The sequence below is a fragment of the Empidonax traillii genome, unplaced genomic scaffold, assembly GCF_003031625.1.
Source record: "Empidonax traillii isolate 1590-97213 ecotype Southwest subspecies unplaced genomic scaffold, ASM303162v1 scaffold335:size599443, whole genome shotgun sequence".
Lineage (NCBI taxonomy): Eukaryota > Metazoa > Chordata > Aves > Passeriformes > Tyrannidae > Empidonax > Empidonax traillii.
In genome coordinates this window covers 408,616-429,867 of record NW_020955528.1, presented here as the reverse complement: position 1 = coordinate 429,867, position 21,252 = coordinate 408,616, and the positions used below count along the sequence as shown (strand labels likewise).

The window sequence follows — 21,252 nt, the reverse complement described above, 5'->3', positions numbered from 1 at the left end:
GAGGGGCGGCGGGGCCAGCCCGGGTGGCGCGGCGGTCCGCGCTTTCGGCCCTACCGTGCCGGCATCGTTCTCTGTCTCGTACCGCAAAGCTCCATCTCTGCATGTGTCACTCGCTCCCTTGACCAGCGAGCCCGCTGGAATTGACTGACTGGGACCGACGTTGCCGTTCTCAGTAAAGGGGAGCGCACAGGCTCGGGGAAGGTCCCGTTCTCTGATGAGGAGGTGGCTGCCTGCGCTCTGGAAGCAGGGGGTGACTGCTGGAGCACGGGGAGATGCGCTGTTCCCTGCTGGCCTTCTGTGCTGGAAAGAAACGTCCCTGCTCGGGACCCCGCGTGTGCTCGAGGAGCCCGAGCGGAGCCCATCGCGACCCCGAGCCCGTGTCCTCTCGCTGGCTCGGCTGCTCGATGTTAATGGGCTCGGAATATACACCTCAGTCTTCTAACGCACCGGGCACGGCATCATTCAGCCACGGCTTGCTTTGATAATGTGCCCTGAACATGTTCTCAGGGCGTAATACTTGACTGCAAAGACAAAAAGTATTTCACTTAAAATTCAGCAACTGAGGAATATCTTAACATGGTGAACCAAAGTCTAAACCATCATAACAACAAATGAGGAATTTGTAGCTCATGAAAAAGTGTTATTTGGCCAGGCTTGAAATCTTCAGACGTGATGCAAAATCCTACATTTACAGAAAAAGTTAAAATCATCACTTTTTGCATTGAGACACTCACTCTTCCTTGTCCATGCTCAGTCACTAGTGCTTTCCAAAAAAAAAAAAAATTTAAATGGTGTGAGTCTTCCTGTTGCTGTTGCAGGTGGCTCTCCCCCCACTCCCAGCTCTCCCCTTGAAGGATCACTTCTGCTCTCACACTTCAGACTTGAGCATTGCTTATCACACTGGCCCATCTATTCTCTGTCTTCTGACTACCTTTCTCTTGGCACCATAAATTCCTCCTGTGACAGTGTGATTTTAGCACCTTCATTCAGAATTTTCTCCTCCTTGACTACTAAATGTTAATATATGCTGCTGTAGGAGAAAGTATTTAACTGGCAAGGAGAATTTGTTAGACCCTGTATTCAGTATTTGTAACTTAAGATGCTAGCAAGTGTTCTAGTCTTGTGCTCATGGACTGTCCTGTTTTTATTGCAATTTCTGTTAACTTTGATATTTGTATTTAAGTTGATTAATACAATTCTCATCAAAGAGTAGTTTTCCTAGTTTAAATATTAATTATATTTTCACAAATTGTGCTTTGAAGATTATGATTTTCTGTCTGGTATTTAAAATAACACCAAGTTCTGAACATGTATACCAGTACAGTGGTGAGGCATTGAGGCCACGATGAGGTTTATCAGTTTTACTGTAGGTGAAGAACCAAATGGGAGTAGATTTTAGTTTTTGGGTATTCAGGGAGGCTTAGTGTTCCTCTTTGAGCATACACTGGAAGACAATTATTTCTAGTCAGTCAGATTTTGATACAGTGGTTTGAACGTTGATGCAGCATCAGTAGTCTTGAAAGGGCTGTATATCTGCTGAGCTAATGAAGACTGGTCTTAAGGTGTGTACTGTCTTGTATTGTGTCTGGCCTTTAGTCTAGGAGGAAAATCCTCTAAAAGCTCATAATGTCATGCTGCATCATAGTAACTTGGTTGAAATTATCTTTATTGGGAAAAAACCCAAAAGATTTGGAAAGGCTGAATTGGGAAGTTTTGCTCTCAGAGCAGCTAACCTCAGAGTAATACCTGCTAATTTTGAAATGCCTGTAAACTACTGCAGAGATTTTGTGTCAGCTATCTGACCAACAAAGTGGACGATTTCAGTGCTAGACATTTCCATTTTAAGTCAGCAAGAGAGAATTTAATTCCTGCTGCCAAGGAGCAAAGATTATTGTTGTCTGTTTAACCTGCAGGAATGGACATAAAAGAGTTCTGTGGATTATGCCACCATCGCTGAAGCTTGTGCTGTTTTGATCAGAAGTAATTTTTTTTAAGATTGTGGAAGCCAAATTGCCTTACCTTGCAGAAAGATGTCCCTTTTAAAACACAGAAGAAGAGTTGGTACCAAGGTTTTCTCTTCTGCTTCCTGGGTTTTAGTTAACACTTTTTCTTCTCCCTTATATTCTGTTTATTTTTTAGATATGCTCCAGGCAGCTCACTTTCTCCTAGCACTGACATTCAGAAAGAAATTACCTATTAAAAAAAACCCAAACAAACAGGCACACAATTAAGGGAGATAATATAAGTCTGATAAACCATCTGTATTTCTCTCCTCTGTTTACAGTTACAGATTCCAGGACCCACAGTTGATGTTACTTTGTCTGCCAGTGGTGGAAAAGTGATTGGTTATACCAGATATTTTTTTTTTAAATGCTCTATGTCTTATCTTGCCTTTGTCTTCATTGGAAAGGTGTTTGGCCTGTTCAGAATTTCATTTTTTATTTGTAACAATATTCTCCTTTATAGCACTCTTTCCTCATTTGCTAATTGGAATGAATGAACAAAGTCCTTTGATTGGTTTTGGATTTTATTAAAATGACATCAAGACACATGCTCAATGATTCACCACTTGAGTCCAAAGTAGAATGTTTTTACTAGGTGGATGAGTTTTTAAAATGACAACATCTGCTAGCTTGTACACATTTATTTATGATTCTTCCCCAGGCGAGTATAGCAGGAGTCTGGTGAGTAATAACCAGCTGTTGGAATTAGCAAGTAGGGAAAGCAGTTATTTGATCTGTGAAGGAGTGTGAGAACTGAGGCCAGGAGTAATAAAAACTAAACAGATGCCCCAAATATATAAATCCAAGTCAGGATGTTTAAATTGCTTGCACTGCTTAAGGGCAAAATTGTGTCCGATGGGCTGCCTTGTCTGGATTTTTTATTGAAGATGAAACTGTCTCTAGTGCCACATCATGTCCAGCAATCCCGAGCGCCCTGGGTCTGGTTCCAGCATCACTGCTTGCTCGTTCAGTGTCAGCAATGCATAGGCACAGGAGCTCTCTGGGGGCTTCTTCAGTGGCCTCTCTGATAGATGATCAGAGTGGGCAAAAAGGAATCTGTGAGGAAACTGCTGTTGGACAGTCTCACATCCCAGTTGTGCTGTGACCAGGTCCTCTCTGCTACCCTAATGAGGTCTGTACTTACACTGACTAATTTCTTGGACAGTCACTGCAGGAGCACAACAGTAACGCTAAAGGTATTGTGAGAAATATCTCTAATTAAAATTTTGAAGACGGCCAAATAAAGTGAAAGAAAGAACTTTAATTACAACGCGTTGGATGAATCGGCAGGTCCGAGCACAGCGAGAATGGGAGGGACAAGTCCTTTTCAGGTTTCTTGATTTACATAACCGTGCCCTCGCTCCTCCCATGGCGAGCCCCGCTCCTTTTCTTCTTTAAAAGGTGATATAGCCCCTCTTCTTGGACTCGATTGGGTCTCAGGGCTGGCTCGCACTGCCCTTTGCCAGTCCATTGGTTGTCTTAACTGACCTGTCACCTGTCCTGGCCGCGTGGTCCCTCGGCAGTGAGCCCTGGCTGGTCCCATTGTCTTACCGGCCTCCTGGCTGGCCTCTGTACTGTAACTATAGGCAACAGCAATAAGTAACGGCAAACAGCAGTAAGTAAGCAGCAGTAGCTGCAAGCAAACTTTTAGTCCCTGATAACTAAATGACTCTCCAACCACCCAAACAATACAGCTTCCAGGCATCCTGACATGAGTCGACCATGGAAACTCCTGCTTGTAATAAAACCGCCTTATTTATTTCTTACAGTATTCCTTCTGCTCAGGGTTTTAGGATGCTGCTCAACTCCTCAGGAATGCCATGTCCCTTTTGGCAGCCTGGCACTTTGGAATTAACACGCTCCCTAAAGGAAGGATGCCAAGAAGATGGAGTCAGGCTCTTCTCAGTGGTGCCCAACAATAGGGCAAGAGGCAGTGGGCACAAACTGATGCACAGGAAGTCCCACCTGAACATGAGGAAGAACTTTCCTGCACAGTGGCCATACACTGAGCAGGCTGCACAGAGAGGGTGTGGAGTGTCCCTCACTAGAGATATTCCAGAACACGGCAATCCTGTGCCATGTGCTCTAGGATGACCTTGCGTGAGCAGGGAGGTTGGACCAGAGTACCCATTTGTGGTCCCTTCCAACCTGAACCATTCTGTGATTCTGGACCAGGGGAGGTGGTCTATTTCCTTGTTTCCCGGGCTTTCTGAATGCCTGGGTGTATGCCTTCACTGGTCATCACAGCAGCAGAGAAGTGCCTGTCAGTGTTGGCAGTGGCCACGGGCAAGGATGGAGTGGGGACAGGCTGCCCTGCCACCTGTGCCTTAGCCTGTTTCTGCTTCCAGGAGTGGTTGACTGGTACGTTCCTTGGGCAATACACTCATTTAATATCTCCTCTACATCTCACCCCCACCTCCCTGCAAAAAAAAGGTAATAAAGTGAAAATGGGAGGTAACATGCCCTCTGGCCCTTAAATGGGAGTATAAATTGATGGCTGCTAAGAAAGCCACGGCTGGCTCTGATTTTCCTTTACAGGGGATGAATGGTTGTCTCTCCTTCTGCAAAGTACCAACACATAAGACTTTAAAGACTTAGGATGTATTTCCTGGCTGCTTTTTCTGCTCCTCTGAACAGGAGATGAATGAATCTGGTTAATAATATGTACAGAATTAATTGTTATACATAATTTTCCTCAGATAAGCAATATCTTCCTGCTTGAGAGTGACACAGCCATGCATTCTGATGGCATCTTGGAGCTGAGTGTAATTGTGCAACGACAGTGTAATGACGGATATGTCTTTAACAACCTGTTCCCTGCATTGTGCTTTTATCACTGCCATCTGCTCGGCCAAAAGTGGCAGCTGCCAGGTCTCACAGATAATACTGTCATGTACTTTAATGTAGAACAACATATTGTTGTAATTTCTCTGATATTACTAGATGAAATAACTTTAAGTGAGATAAGGTGACATTTTGCATGGCACTTTGGAATTCTTCTCATTGCAGTGGGTCTAGGGCACACAGTGTTCTTTCTGGAGCAAGCTACATCAGCATACCCAATTGTACTTTCAGAAATCACTGGAAAATGCCTATTTTACAAAAACATTATGTAACATCCATCTGGGACATATGTGTCAGTGTTGAGATGCAACTGAGACAGTCAGTGTTGCTTACACATGTAGTCTTAGTTACCTTTGTGGATGGAAATTGTGTAAGACTATTTTAAAAATGCAGATTTTTCCCTTTTTTTTTTTCTTTTATCAACTTGGATCTCCTTCATATTTGCATATTTGCAAATTTCCTTCATATTTGCAAACATGTTCAGACAGCTTCTTCAACATTAAAGGAAACACAAAATCTTTACAACTCTCATGAATGACTGTTTTGAGGTTGCTTAAAAATCACTGGCAAAGGTATTGGCAAAAGCACGTTTAATATAGAAGTGAAAGCACAACCAAGTTTGTTGGCAACAGTGGTTAAAGCACACAGAGAAGAACCAAACTAAAATCTAAAATCAGTCGAAAACCAGCATCAACCCAAACATTATCCATGTGGAGGCTGGAACAGGGGGAGGGGGGCAAAGGGTAAGGGTAGGAAAGGATAAGGATAAAAAGGAATAAGGTAGACCCTCCTGGTGAGTCACAAGTTCCTTGCTAAACTGAGCCTGGACTTGACAGTTTAGGCCTAAAGTTTTAACAGCATTTAAACTTAACAACACTTAATTGATAGCTCAAGTTAAACAATTTAACAAAAGATTCATATAGAAATTATTATAGCACAACAGTAACTCACAGGCCTAATTTACTTGCAAATCTAAAGTGCTTAAGAATCTCAGAGAGCAGCATTCATAGTACATAGTCCCAGGTGTTCCTAGAGCAAGTGGTTGGCTAATCTCTTCTTTCCGTCATGGTCCCTTGTTGTGTTTGCAAGGGACAAACAGAGAGGAAGGAGGGGAAATGGTGTGTCACTGGGAGAATATACCTATCTCATACACACATGCTATAAAACTGACATCAGCTCTATCTGCCTACTGGAAAGATTTACAAGGAAAACTGATATGGGATATTTCTTTTTACTGATGAACACTGATGAAAAATTACCTTTCTCATATGGCAAAAAGCCCAGCTGTGATGAAGAAGGTGGAAAATGCATTCTTGATCCTTGCATCATTTTTTAATTTGAGTGCCATAGGATGTAAAATGCTGAACAACTGAGGCTCAGAGATGGCTGGCTTACACTCGACCTGTTTAGGACTCTGCTGCAGGTAGAAAGCTTCCTGACAGGAGTGTGGAAAGAAGCCAGGGCATGGGTTTCTCTGCCTCATCTGAATGGATGTGTAGCTTTGGCACTTCATTGACAGCCAGGCAGAGGCCATTGGAATTATGAACAGTGTTCTCCCAATGGCAAACAGAGGGCCAGGCCAGAGAAAAGTCTCTTAGCATTTAGCTAATGCTGTACATTCTGGAAATGTAAGCCTTGCCTGTTGTTCCAATAGTGCATTTCAAGACCTGATGCAAGGTCCTGGGATTGTACTGATCTTGAGCACACACCAGATCCCCTTTTTATCCTAAGGGTAGGAATGTGTCATTTTCATTAACCACACTTGATGTACATGTATGTACCCTAAGAGGAAGATTACATGTGTGTGTGTGTGTGTGTGTGTCTGTGTGTGTGTATAAAAAAACATTTTTTTTCTTTCTCCCAAGATTTAAAAATCTCCCTTGAAACTTCTGTTTGATTTATCCCCTGGACTAGGACTATAAATGCTGCATGAATTTGTTTTGTGCTCTGTTTTAAGTATATTTAGAAATGTACACAGTTCTTTGTGTTCATACATCACATTCTTATTAATGACCACAGAATAATTGCTGGTTGTTTTGTTTCTGTATATGTTTTTAAAAGATGTTGTAAAGTCTTTGTTGGAGTTTGCATGTGCTTCAAAATTAAATTTAGTCTGTGATTTTATTACCTATTTAATTTAATTTATCTTAACTGTTGCTTTCAAGCTGTGGACCAGCTGTTGACTTTGAAAAAACTTTGTTCAATTTGAAAGGAGCATTTTCAAGCTTAATATAATGGCTGTAGGTAATCACTACAGCAATTATATTCTCTGGTGTTGTGCGTCACTATAATATTGGAGGTTGTAAGAAAGTGCAGGAGAGAACACATCAAGCTCAGATGTCTCAGTTTTGCCTGCAATGCCCAGCATCTCTCTGTGCTGAGTAGCTTGGTCTCCCTGTTTGAATTGTGGCAGAAAATCGAAAGCGACACTCTGTTTGTTGCTCCATGTGTGCCCAGCAGCACACAGGGGCTCTTGTGAGTCTTGGTCTCTGCCCTCCTTGGACTGGAGAGGGGTTTTGCTTTCCCATGCAGGTGTATGGATGGTAGGTGTGCACTTGCTGCAGTGGCAGAAGCCCCTGCTGCTCTGCTGGTGACTTGTTCCAGGATGTTGCACTTGACATAGAGTGGAATTTGGGGTTTGACTTTTCTTGAGCAGCTGCATACCCACCTTGCCTGGTGCCAGTGATAGCAAAGCTCCTCACAGAGCGTGCAGGAGTCTGGCCTGGGCGGGAGGTCTTGGCATCCTGCAACATCAGGCCATGTTCCCACTGTGCTCTGGAAAGGAGCAGTGACTTGCCATGGTGAGGAGAATTAATTGAAGTGGGTGTATTTTTATCTGCTTTCTGAGAAGGAACGTCCTCCCTTGGTTTGTGAGCAACTCTTCAGTTCAAGCAGGCTGGAGCTCTTAAAGAAGAGAACTTTCTGGCTCATTGCAGTGAGCATGCACTTTACATCCCTTCATGTTGCAACAGTCCGTGAAAATGCTCTGCAGCTTCCTCTGTCCCGGAACTTCTCTCCATAATGATTTTAAAATGAATGTAATACACATCACTGTGGGAGTGGGCTACATTTTCCAAGAAGTCACCCAGCCGTGCTTTACACACAGCTTGTGTTTGGGAACCACGGACAGTACTGCTGCTCTGAAAAGGTGGTGCAGGACCTAGACCCTCTTTGCTTTTCACAGAATCCCAGTATGGCTAAGGTTGGAAAGGACCTCTGCAGATCATCTGGTTCAACCTCTTGCTAAAGCAGGTTCACCTAGAGCAGATATTTTTGCCAGTGTATGTTGCACAGCAGGTTCAAGTCACCTGCCAAGCTACCATCAGTCCCTGTTAACAGCTTTGTGAAGCAACAGTGCTGCTGGGAAAGACTCAGTAGGAAGTTTAGATTCAGCAGTATACTAAACTCTTCCCAAACTTAATTTGTAGCAAGATCCTTCACAGTACATATCGAGATCTGACCTGATGCAGTATAATGAAAATAATAGGAAGGGCAAGCATGCAGGGAGCTGGGGACAATGAGACCTTGGGACAAATTGGAGACCAGGCTTACTACTGAGGCAAAGTTGCAGATGTTTGGTTGGCATGGCTTTTAAGGGAGGATAGAAGATGCACTTGGAAGTGGGTTTTGTGATGGCGCTTGTAGTAGATGGTAGCCGTGGTGGTATGATTGGGTGATCCTCTGCTAAGAGGTAGTCATGCCTTGGCATAGGAACACCCAGCTGGAATGGCCCATATATTACCTTAAAATGAAACAGACTCTCCTGAGTGAAGGCACTGTCTGTGTGTGTGCAGTGTGCATTGTGGGATATCCCCAGCAAAATGAGCTGTGACGTAGTTTCCCCTTTCTCCACCTGTGTGTACTGCAGAGGAAAGCAAAAGCTACAAGTTGGAGTGTGCTTCGGAGATCAGGCAAGTCCCCTTCAGACACATGGTGACCATGGATTTGGCACAAAGGGACAGAGAAAATCCTCATTGTGGCAAAGGCAGTATGACATGTGAATTGCACTATATTTTTATGTGTATATGTATAAATTATACATTCAAAGAGGATAACTGCTGGGATGGAGATAGACATGGAACAGTGTATTCAGGAAAGTTAAAAGCTTAGCTAGTGTAGCAAGGTATTTTTTAATGTAGCAGAATGAAATTCCTTTGGGTGCAGCAAATGAGACACATAAAGTGTAATGTCCTGTGAAATCACAAAGAACCACTTTCAACAGATGGAAAAAACAAATTTAATACAAAACCAAAAATTGATAGACTCTGCCTTTGATAATCCAAGTATGAGGTTACACTTTAACAGTATCCATTACTGGCTGTGAAGTGTATTTTGGTTGTTAAATGCACTTGCTAGGTTGTCACTATATAGAATTTAAAGTGATGAATCCTATATCCTGCTGTTATTTTCACTCTGAGAAACTAAACAAACTCTGTGACAAATGGCTCCTGAGTCACACACTGTTTCATTCTAATGTCTGCTGCACCTGTGCCACTGTTCTCAGTGTGGAACCAAACACCTGGGTTTGAAGCTGGTTTTAGGAATTCCTGTGGCAGGGTTATCAGGAGGTATAAGTGGACATAGATGAAGAGCCCATTGCCAATGCAGAGCTGAAGGCTGGCACCTTGGAGCCAGGGATTTTTCCTGTGCCCTCAGAGGAGCAGCACCATCATGCAAGTGGGATGCAAGTGCTCACCTTCCCTCCTTGTACCACCTCTGACCTTCCTGCTACCTCTGCAGAGAGGAGGGGGGCACTTTTCCAGGCTGTCCTGTGCTATGACCGACTGACCTGATTGTAGGAGCAGCTAAACAAGAAGACACTAGCCACTTGGATGATAGAGGAAGAAAATAGTAAAGCAAAAATACTGTGGTCCTGAGTGAGCCAGAGCTAAGATTAGCGTGTGTGTGAAAAGAACCACAATGTCAAGCTGGAAAGCCACTTGAAGCATGATTGTTCTTTGTGGCTGAAGGCAGGCATGGAGTGTCTGTCTGATATGTGTGCAGATAAGAAACACCCGGCCTGGCTTGATAGCTCAGACCCTTATTCTGTATATGAATGGAGTAATACAGTTACAAGTGAGATCTGCTGGGCAAAGTCTGTCCCTTGTGGATTCATTTGCCTCAAAGGGTGCTCAGTGAGGGATTTTTGCCGCACCTGATGTGATCCAGTCTAGAGAACTAGAAAGTGATGAGCAGAAGGAGGAATAATCCTAATTTTGTGTATTCATGAGTAGAGAGGCGATTGTTAAGTAATAAATGAGATCTGGGATTGAAATAAATACTTACATGGAAAAGCTGGCATAGCATTGAGTCATAAAGATAAATACTGTGTTAGGAGTTCTTAGAGAAGGTATAAAAAAGAGTAAGAGGATTGTGTCATTTCCTAAATTCCCAGTGTTGTGCACCTTGAATACTCTGTGCAGTGCTGTTCCCCCACTTCAGAAAGCAAAGAATTGAACAAGATGATGTTAGCCAAGATAGATGAAGATGATACGAAATCTGGAATGGCTTCTTTATGAGAAGAACTTTGCCTTGGAGAAGAGACAATTAATTGGAATATATGTATATAAAATGATGTGTAATAGGTAGGATGAGAAAGGAATGATTGTTAATGAAGGAGCTGGTGGTGGAAGGAAGGACATGACAATACATATGTCAAACTCAAAAAAAAAAGGGAGATGCTTATTCATATTGTGCATACTGGATCTGTGGAACTCCTTGTGTCAGGATGCTGTAGGTGCTGAAAGTTTCAGAAAATTAAAGCAAAAACTGTGGAAGTGAAATCCATCTGTGAATATTAAACACCAAAGATCCACCCTATTCTGACTCAGGAATTTTCCAAACTGTGTATGTCTCACTGGAGGCTGCTACATGCTTTTCTATTTCTTATCTTTTTCTCTAGACATTCTTCTCCCACCTGTTACCAGAAGCAGAATATTGAGCTAAATGGCCTTTAGATCTGAAGTTATGTGGCTGCTCTTACATGTCCACGTTACCCGAAATTTGACACATTTTAGGAAAGAAGCTCTGTATGAAGTAGTTTTATACTTAGGTCCGGTATTTTTTACTGTGGCTTTATTTAGCTCTAAAATTTGCCTCTGGCTCATCAGAGATAATTGCAGCCCTAGGCTGTGGTGTGTTTAATTCTTGCAGTGGAAATATTGCAGTATTGCCAGCAGTGGAAGTTAGGTCTAAAGTTGGGAGGCAAGTGCTCTGTTGTGTGGATGTCACAGGTAGGCAGGTCAGGCCCTCATCCAGTGATTTGTTGATTGATTGGGGTGGAGGAAGAAAGGGAAGAACAGGTTCAGTCAGTATCTAGGATCCCTTCTGAGTTCTACCTGAGATGATCAGTTGAGAATGTTTATGGAGGCTTCTGTGCAGTGGATGGTGATCTAAGACCACACACTTAGTGCCTGTGCAAGGGGCTGGCAATCTCTAGGATGGAGAAACCCAGATGGTTGGGAGGTTGTGGCCTTTCTAGATGGAAATTTGGACTGGTTAAGCAGACTCGCTCCAGTTTCCACCTTGACCACTGCTTTGCACGCTCAGTTGCTCACATTATAGCACAATAGTCGTGGGGTAAGTTCAGGGCTTCCTCTCACTGCGTGGCTGTGCTGCTGTTAGGATGGAACCAGCTTCCCAGCTTTTCCTCTGCAGGAATCTTTGCATTTACATGTCGCAGAAAAAACTCCTGTGAATTTAATTAATCACAGTTTACAGGGTAATAACCCTTGGAATATTTTTATGGGTAAATAATGTGTATCCCCTGCTGGAATGGGGTTCTGCAGGTTCCAACATTCAATTATTTCATAATCTACTTCCCTTTAAATGATCAGAGAGTGAGACCAGAGGAAACTAACAGGAGTGGGAATAATTAGCAGCTGCCTTGTGTTTGGGACATGGATGTACTGTCTTAATACTCATTAAAAAGCCCTTCAGTTCAGGAGAATGCAGAGGTATTTTTGGTGCTGCCAAGCAAGTGCCACAGCATTTCTGGTAGGCACTGTGGTGCCATGCATAGGGACATGGCTAGTTCTTACTCGGGAGGAGCCTTATTCCCAGAGGAGCTCTATGCAAATGAGGCTGCTCAGCCCCTGGTACCTGCCCGAGCCCAGCCCCTTTCCGCGCTGCTTGTGTGCTGTGAGCTGCGTGGGAGGGGGCTGTGAATGCCGGCTGGCAAGACTCTTCAGTCTCTTCTTTCAGGCAGGCTCAGAGCAGCTTCAGACCGTCCCAAATCTATCAGTTTCTTGTGAGACACTGAGAAGTGTCGTTGTCACCAGCGCCTCTGACTGAAGGTGAGCAGGCTTGCCCAGAGCTGCGCGATGTGTTTGCAGCAGAGTGGAGTCAGGCAGAGTCAGGACCTCGAGTCTGCTGCTGGGAGGGACCAGCACCGTGCTCTGCTGCAGCTGGGCAGGCCTTTCTGCTGAACAGTGATCCAGAGCCATCCTGCCAGCACAGCAGGCCTGGTTGATGGCCCCTGGAGAGGTGACATGCCAGCCTGGCTGGCAGCCTCACAATCACAGCACATGGGGGGAGAGCTACACTCAAGTGAGTGGTGTCTTGGTGGGAAGTGCTTGCTCAGGAGCCCACTCCTGTTCCTGCACTGTGATTATCCTAAGCACCAGTGTATTTTTTCAGTTTATGTTTTCTCTTTCTTCCTTGCCTTTGCTACTTTTGCTTTTATTTAATGTTGTATTCTTTGCTGTAATTACTACTTTAATCTGTAATGTTGACGCCTGCCCGCCTGCCCCAGCTTCTGGCCACCTTTGAGGCCAGTGCTGGTAACAAGTCAGGATGCCTCTCAACTGAAAGGTTCCTGCTGAAACAACTCCCTAAATAAATAAAAGGCAAATTGAATATTGGAAAAGAACTTTAAATAACCTCTGAATTCCTGGAGGACTACATCTTACATCTCTGTTAGGGACAAATGGGTTCAACATAAGTAATGATCCTCTGGAATGACAAATAAACATCATTCACCAGCCTCTGTGGGTTGGAATGAGAATAGACTTTGGTGATAAATAAAAGCAAAGTGCAAAGATGTCCCTGGGTGGCAGAGGAGAGCAAAGGAATTAAATATCATTGGACTATAAACACACAATCTCTGAAATGCTCCACAGCTTGCCTCCAGATTGCTGCTTTGGATATGATGGGTCTAACTTTTTCCTCTTGTGCCATGGGAAGAAGCTAAAGACCCTTTACTGCAACAGCATTCCTGGCAGACCATGACCTTCCCAGATGGAGTAGCATCTTTCAAATGCAGCCTCATTGTGCTGAATTCTAGCTCTTTAATGAAATGTAACTAGTTGAAATTCTCTCAGTTACTTTCTGTTTTTTCCCCGTACTAATGTAATGCTAAAACCTTCCTTGTTCCCACTTCAGGTGATCCACTGATGTTTGTATTTTGATTGCTATCTCCCCGTTGTTTGATAATTACCCCTTTTCCACACCTGCTTCAGGAGTTTATGACTGGACAAGCCCCTTTTGGTTCTTGGAAGCATATTCCTGTCACTGGATGGACCAGCTGCTTTGTCTCTAGATGCTTTGCTTCCTGAGCTACAAAGTTCTTTGTCTCAATAGGACAGTGCCAGTGTTTTGAGTTTGTGACTGTGATCGAGCTGGGAGCTCACTGTGGTCTGGGTGCGATGGCTACGCCCTTGGGGAGTCCCTGTGCGTGTCCTGTCCACCGCATTAGGATGTGAAGGAAGGAGTATGGGTTTGTTATCCTTAATCTCCGTCCAGCTGTTTACTCCCCCAGATGTACGCAGTGGGTGTAGCTGCTGCCACTGCTGCCCTGCTCTTGTGTCTCCCTTTGCATCTCCTGAGCCTGCGTTTGTCATGAAAGATAGGCTGATTCTTGCTCCTTGAGCATCAGCTGAAGACGAGTTCTCTTTGTGTCGTAGAAAAGGCCCCTCCTTTTGAGAAGCTCTTTCTCTTTACTAAAATGGGGTTCTCGATGCGCCTGTTTGTGCAAAGCTGCCCGTCATTCCCCGCGCAGGCTGTGCTCGGCTCCTGAGGAGGGCAGCATAGGTTAGCTGATGCTCCGAGCCCAGAGTTCTGCTTTACATTCCAGCCATATCTAAGGCAGAGCTAGTGAAGTGTAAAAGAGCACTGAAGGAATTGGGAGTAAAACTCTTGGCTCTGTGATGAGTGGAGTAATCCCTACTCCTATTCCAACAGGAGAATTTGCCTCTCGGCAGCAGTTGTGCTGCCTGCTGCAGGCTGACACCAGTGCCTGGTACTGGGGGACCTGCCACTGCCCAGGGGAGAGCGCAGACACAGAAGAGCAGGTGAAGGAAACCCCAGCACTCCCCTCCCTTTAAAAGACTGACCCTACATATTGGATGGACTTGGTGACTCCAGCAGTGTGAGCAGGTTGTTAGTACCTGTTGCTGAACTTGGCTCTGTGGAATGTGCACAAGGTAACAGAATGAAAACACAGATCCCTTACACCAAGAAGCTTCCACAGTGGTGGGGTATGACGTACATTTTTCACTAAGAGGAAGACACTGGGGAACCTAAAGAAGGGATTCTTTCAGTTCGAATCCTGGGACTGCAGAGCCTGACTGTCTTGCGGTGATGAATGAACAGCTTTTTCTTCAAAGGAGAAAACAGGATGGGCTTAAGCACACAAGAAGCCTGGAAAATTGCATAGAAGTAATTGTGACATCCAAATTAATACCAGATGAACTAATCAGGATTAATGTTAGTAGGAGTAATGCCACTGGTTATCGCAATGATTATAGACTATTACAATAATGAGTTTTCTGGGGAGGATGATGACAGGTGATTTATATACTGTACAGGTGTTTCTTCTGTGTATCCGCATGATAAGCAACTGTGGTACTTTGCTGCAAGAAGTTGGGACTGCTCATTATTCCTGAAGTTGTCCAGAATGTGACTCTCTTCTAAGTAGTTAATTGGCCAAAAAGATCCTGGACAGAAAAGGAGGGAGGACTGAGTAAACAAAAAGGGTGCTGGTGTCTCATTCCTGACCTGCTTGGGGGGAGCTGCTGGGAACCTGGCCCTGAGATGTCTTCTGGCCTCTCTGGGAAAAATATGGAGAAGTCTGTCTGGAGTTATGACGCAGGGGCAGTTTTACAAGCCCCACTCAGGCGCAGTAAGGTGATGAAGGTCTCACTGTTGCTCTTTCACAAGCTCTACAGGAATCAGCTGTTGTTTTCTACTCTGATTTTCAGAAGAAATACATCCAGTGAGATATCTGGTGGTACAGACAATGTGTATGTGTATGTGTACAGTGTTTGGCTACAGAAAGCTGTGGTCTAACAGTGCTAGGAGTCAGTGCATGTGTAATAATGATTACACAGCAAAATGAAAAGCCTCAGGTAGTAACAAAAGGTAACTGCAGTTTTCCATGCATGGCATTTCATCCTTCTTGATTTTCTCTGTGACTTTGCGGAACGCTGGCTGTAGTTGTTGCTGCCTAGGATGCACAATCACTTCTCCAGAGATTTTCCACCATATCTCTAGGTTGGCAGGATAAAAGCAATTGTGGTGATCTTATGCAGAGCCTATTCTACCAATATGTTGTCAAAGCGTTCAGAAGAAGTTTCTTTTTCTCTGGAACTGAAATCAAGGGCAGGGAAGCTGCCTAGTAACTTGTTGAGGATGACGAAATGATGCAGCATTTGAAGCTCTCGTTGTAGATATTGAGCTCTTTCATTGATTTGTTGACAGAGTGACCAGGGCAGCAGCAGCAGCAATCTTTTCTCTCCTCTCTCCTTTAGAGTTCAGGGTTACCTGGATTGTTTCCAGAGTCCCATTTTGGAGACTTCAGAAGCTGTGTGGGTACCTACATCCCATCTGTAGCCTCGTGAGTTAAATACACAACTTTCTACCTTTGATGCCCATCTTGGAGAAGGTAACACTATATCACCATTATTCTCAGTTTTATAATCACTTTTAAAAATTAAGTCAAATGTTTAGTAATAAAAATAATGATATTCAATGTAAGCCTGAAAAGAATGAAAATAATTTCAGATCGTTTTCAACACTGAGTTTTCATTTGTGGGTATTTCATCTGCTTCCCCCTTGGCAAGGCTTATTCATTTGTTCCTTAAGACTGTCCAAGCAGTGGACAGTGATTGTCTTAGCTATGTATAATTGGCTTGTGGCCCCAGAGAGACTCTTCCCTAACTGCTGATGCTCTCACATGCCCTTGATCCCTGTTCCTTGTATCCGCCCTTGCTGGCCTTCTACTGTTCTTTTTTTCAGCTCATCACTCTTTGTCTTCTGTCTCTTGATCGTGCCATGTAAAGCACTGTTTGTATGTAATAAAGTCAGTGAAATTTCTACTCAGACATGCCATACCAGACCAACCAATGGAGCCTGAGCAAGGCAGAGATGGCCTATAATTAGCATCTTTTATGGAAGCGCAGAAAGTGCAGTGGTCTCACTGCACAGCAGCACAAGAACAGGCCCTGGCTGGACAGGCTGGTCCCTTGGCTTGCAGGAGCCACAGCTTTGTTGGTGGCACATCTCTCTCTATAGGAAGGGGCATGGTGACTGTGTAAGCTCTGTGTCAGATGGTGTGTAAGCTGGACTGTGCTGCAGGGTGCTCTCAGGTGTCCCTGGGAACAGGCTGAGCTTAGCCACTTAAGCCTTCCACCTTTCATAATCAAACAAATGTTGTCCTATATGCTCCAGGCAGACTATTCCCAGTGCCTTCAGACCCATGTGACTTTTTAGGCTGAAGACCTTAGTCTGTTATCTGTCGTTATTTTCTATTAAGTTTTTCCATAGTTACAGCATTAAGCTGATTAAAGGAAATATTGATTTTACTCTGATACAGAAGCTTTGAAAATGTATTAACCATTAATGGTCATGTGCAATTGAAACAACTTTTTTGCTACTAGTTAGATGTTCACAGGTGTTCGTTTGACTATCCAGAAATGGTTGTCAGTAGCATAAATAGACAGTTAACTAAATACATTAGTGCAGTTTGCTTTGGTGTAATTAGAGAGGTAATTGTAAAGTACATTTTAGTAAGCTGAAAGTGTTAATACATGCCCACGTATTTGCAGCCCTTACTGAAAACAGTTAACAATCTATCCAGACCCAGATTTCATGACAAAGCAGAAGAAAGCTCCAGGTACTTCCTGGCTTGCTTAGTCAGGTTTGGAAACCATGGTTTGAATGAATACTGGGCTTCAGAATGCCTGTGACACAGGGCACAAATAAAATTACTCAGAGCCTGAGGTGCAGGAGTTGCCTGAAACATGCCACATGGTTGCGTTCAGGGTCAAACTTCAAGAGCAGATTGTCAGAATGTGGCATCTGGAGACCCAGTGCTCAATTTCCCAGAGCTGTTCTCCATTCAGAGACTAGCACACACATCACATCACCCTCCTGCTCTTGGAGCCCTTGCCCATAGCACAGTCAGTGCCTCACTGTGGAATGTCATCGTACATTCTTTCAGACATTTACCAACAGGGAATTTCCAGTCTTGGTGTGGACTGGTTGCCTTCCTCTTCTGCTAGCTGTAGACTTACGATGAGACATTCACATTTTAAATATGTTGCAATGACATCAATAGTAATAATTATTGCATGCATCAAAGCTTTGGAGATTAGCCATGGATCATGCACCTAAATGGCAAATGGTTATAATAGCTCCGTATGTGGAACATCAAAGTCTGAGGAAACATTGCTCTGTTATAAAAAATACATCAGAATGATCATTCCACTCCAACTAAAGTGCAGAACTGTAGACGTGTATGGAACAAATGCAACAGATTTCATACTCATTTGGGTGTTTCAAGTATGGGAAAAATTGATTCCACAGCTCCAATTACCAATCCACATCAAGTGAAGACTGTATTGAAATTATGAGATTTTGAACAATATTAGGTTTAAGTTGACTCCTCCTTGTGAAAATGTATTTGTAATTAGGGCCTAGAAAAACAAGACGTAGTATCTGGGGTTTTAATTTTTTATATGCTCCCTGAGAGAGAGAGAGAAGTGACTGAGATTGGATAAAATTCTTAAACCCATGATGTTTCAAGTATCCTTTTGCTGAATTGAAATGGGTTTCTCATAGATTAAAGGAACTGCACTGTTGTTTTCTTTGCTAGGGGAAAAATATTCCAAACAGAGCGAAGCACAGACTCTCTATGCTGAGCTGGGGGACAGCTGCTGAAATAAAAAAATGCAGAACAGTCACTAGAACAACAGAACCTCTGAACTCAGCAACTGAAATTCCCAATTACAGATGTGCTGCTGTTTCTCCTGCCTCATCACAGCTGTTTTGCTTGATCACTCCCCCAGCCCCAGTGGGACAAGCAGTGTGAGGACGTAATGCCATGTGTGCTCCCACAGCCAAATCAAAGGCCCAGCTAAGCCTGTGTCTCAGCTATGAATCTGGAGGAAATCAGAGATCCTCATTAAAGTTTCAGAGAAACCTAACTGGTATGAGGACAGCATTCAAAAATGTATTTGGGGGAAAACAAATATTGTTTTAACTCTGTTAATAATTGATGTGTTGCCAGCAGAGATCCTCCTAGCATTAAGGGAATTGAAAATTAAAGGCACAAAGACACTACTTTAAGGAAATATCTTGATAAATAATTAATATGGCATAGGCCTACTGGAATATAAAGACTGTAGGTTTTAGCTTGTCATATCAAACCTGTGCTTTCTAATACCACAGTTTCTTCCAGAATGAGAGCATGGTCATCTTTGGTTTATACCAACAAAAGCTTGAGTTGTTTTTGTTGCTTAACTGGAATAATTCACTGGCTTCTGTCAGTGGCTTATGCTGAGCCCTTGGATCCTAAGCAGCACATACTCAAAGGGCATGGCTTTCTTAAATCAAGATGAACAACAAATTGCTGATTATTTAGAAAACAGAAGAGACTATACCTGTTTCAGGAAAACTACTGTTTTTCAGGGTTGAACTAGATCAGAATAAGAAAAACTACTGGAAGAAGAAACTGGCAATTCCTGTTTAGCAATGCCATTTATAAATAGCTGGGAGAGATGCTTTGGGATTTGTAACCCCCAGGAACAGCTACTGCTTTAGTTTGTGTGTCACTAGAGAAATGAATTTTCAATGTGAGGCCAATCTTGGGGACCAAACTGGAAAACCCAGTGGCTGGCACTTCCCTTATGCATTCTACTTCATGGGGATCTTAAGGATAGGAAACAGTGCAGCCCAGCATTCCACAGAATACAAGCCTATCAGTAGGACCAAAGAAAGGCTGGACGCAGACTATGCTGAGGGAAGTAAATGCGGAATTTCTGCATTTCCTTCCAAAGCAGCTCTAGCACTGCTGTGAGCAGAGCCTGCAGGAGCAGCGTTCAGAGACATGGTGAAGGGTTTGCCTGGTGGACAGAACCTGACAGGGAGGAACATTGCAAAGGAGAATACTGAGCACCATGTTAACTAACAGAGCTGCTGCCGCCTCTGAAAGCCTCTGTCTTGCTGAAGGGCCTGTGGGCTCTTTAAACTTCCAATTTATTCCAGTCCACTCCTATCCTTTAGGTTGTTATAATGAAGCAGCTAGTAAGTCAGGCATAATTTCTGGTAGGCTTTTGAATTTAAGAAACTGTGCAAGAGCATCCAGAGAACTATATTTATCATTTAATTCCTTTAATTAAAGCAAAAGTGAATGCTGTTTCTTTATTAGAAGAACTTTAGTTCACTAATGCAGGTTTGTTGAGATTGATGGAATTCATAAACACCCTTTATTTACTACAGCAAAGTTAATAATTAAGAAGAAGAGAGAATATACATGAATACATGAATGCTGTTGTAAAAATAATTCCTGCCTTAGTTCTGAGGAAAAAGCTCACGTAAATTGGTGATTGAGAACATGAGGGAGTTCCACTAGAACTAAAAAGGGGAGGTTTTTTGCATTCTTTATAAGATAAATGTGGTGGTAAGAAACTGGCAAGTGCAAGTTACCCAGACTGCAGCTGAGTGTGTTCTGTCTGGGGTGGGTGTCCCTTTTGCCATTCCCGGTGCACCGACGGCACCCACAGCATCTACCCCGTACCCAGAGGGAGCTCGCCTTCCTGCTCACTGCCACGGCCACCAGCAGCACTCAGGCCCTCGCTGAAACTGGAGTGTAAAGCTCGTGGACTGGCAGTGCTGGGAGGGTTGGGCCTGACATGCCTGAGGAGGGCTGTGGAAAATTGCCTCTTGCCCACAGCGATTCCCCTGAAGGAGAATCCATTGGTGTAAGTATGGTTGGTTGCTCTGGCTGCTGGGAGGGTGGGTGCAAGTGCTGTGCAGGGACTGCTCCTGGGCAGTCAGCGTGAGTCCCATGAAGGCCAGAATGGCTGTCCTGCAGGGAACGGATGCCTGCAAGGCTGCATCTTCCCACAGCCATCCTCCCATCCTACTGCAGCCGCTCCTCGTTTTTTCGATGAGTCCTTGCCTGTGGCTCTCTGTCTCTCTGCTGCCACAGCTGCCCTGCTCTGCCCTGCCTTCCTTGTACTATCCCTGCCCTGCCTGCTGCCTGCCCCACCTCCTGCCATTGCTTCTGCTGCATCTTTCTCTCCTGATGTAGGGAGAGCATTTCCCATCCCGCTGCTGGCTGGTGGGGACGAGTGTCCCTGCCTGCCAAACAGCCCTATTGTTAGTTAAAGATGCTGACTCTGGGAGTCCCATCCTCATCAGGCAAAGCTGAGAGTCTGTCTGATTTAACAAGGCAGGGAAACAAGCCAGTCAGAATTATCTCAATCTGAAGCATATTCTAGAAGTGATTAGCTGCCTAAACTTACTCTGTAATTATCTGTGCTGAGTGGTTTCTGCACATCATTGCCCATTTTTCTGAGTGTTTTTATTTAAGTTGATAATGGAAAATGAATAAAGCCTTAGTTGCACTCTGATTTTGACACTTGTGCCAGAAGATATCTGAAGATGAATATTTCTGTGTTCACAACAGTTAGATTAATATTTAATTTTTTGGCATCCAGCAAGCTGATTAGTTTTCGTCTGATATGGCTCCACTTTGTAATTACAGGAACCGGCTCCTCCTGGGGAGGACGGTGCCTGGGGTAAGAAGCTCAGAGACCATAATGACATCACTGCAACCATGATTTCAACAGGCTCATGCACTGCGAGGTTATTGTGATCTGAAATCTCTGCTCCTGGAAAGAGGTACAGGTATGTGTGACCTGCTCCATATCATCTGAAGACAGACAAGATCTGCCCTTAAGCTGAAGGGAATAATGGCCAGTCTCTTCGCGAACGAAGAACCGGGGAAGGTTTTTACACCTTCCAGCCTGCGCATTGGATTTTTTAGGTGAGACACAGTGTGCGCGGAACTGAGCCCACCCTTTAATCCTGAGGTTCATCTGCCGGGGCCAAGCGAGCTTGGACGGTGGCAGCGAGGTCCTCAGGACGTAGATGGATTGCCTTACAGGGCTTACAAGCCTTC

General features: G+C 44.0%; 1 long non-coding RNA gene across 2 annotated transcripts in view; it reads left to right on the top strand.

Annotated features, from left to right (window-relative positions):
- Positions 1-46: 46 nt before the first annotated feature.
- The window catches only part of LOC114061458, a 47,775-nt gene continuing 26,569 nt past the window's right edge, over positions 47-21,252 (top strand). The window contains exons 1-3 of one of the 2 annotated variants that reach the window (XR_003572126.1): positions 47-250; positions 15,596-15,681; positions 20,836-20,972. This is a non-coding gene — a long non-coding RNA (uncharacterized LOC114061458). The remainder of the gene's footprint in view (positions 251-15,595; positions 15,682-20,835; positions 20,973-21,252) is intronic. The other variant, XR_003572125.1, reaches the window with a different exon arrangement.